The sequence below is a fragment of the Penaeus monodon genome, chromosome 29 (assembly GCF_015228065.2).
Source record: "Penaeus monodon isolate SGIC_2016 chromosome 29, NSTDA_Pmon_1, whole genome shotgun sequence".
NCBI classification, from domain to species: Eukaryota; Metazoa; Arthropoda; class Malacostraca; order Decapoda; family Penaeidae; genus Penaeus; species Penaeus monodon.
The window spans coordinates 9513237-9513602 of NC_051414.1; the positions used below are offsets into that span (position 1 = coordinate 9513237).

At 40.7% G+C, this 366-nt stretch overlaps 1 protein-coding gene across 1 annotated transcript in view; it reads left to right on the forward strand.

The window, feature by feature from the left end:
* The window catches only part of LOC119591941 (secreted protein C-like), a 5546-nt gene that overhangs the window by 814 nt on the left and 4366 nt on the right, over nucleotides 1-366 (forward strand). The window lies entirely within an intron of this gene.

A 366-nucleotide genomic window follows, 5' to 3' on the forward strand; every position in this document is an offset into this window, starting at 1 on the left:
GTGCAGATTGGAAGGTCAAGCCAAAGCTTGATTTTTAATGGATTATGCGGTTTGACCCAGATGTCAGAATCTCCGCCAAGGGGGATCCGTAGTTGCGTTTTTTTAGGCTGATTGGTGGTCTGGTATCTGGAAAAGGCGTCAGATGCCAAGTGCAGATGGTGTCCGTCAAGTGCTCCCTCTCTTCGGTGGTTTGTCGGTTTTTGTAGGTTTGTCTTGTGAAAATGTTGTCTTTTTTTCTTCCCATATAGGATATATATGTTTTAAGAATTCTCCAAATTTGTTTCGGTTTAAATCTTTTCCTGTATAGGATAGCTAGGCTGGATCATTTTAACATGGGCTAGAGTAAAACTTAGAGAAGTTAGATTT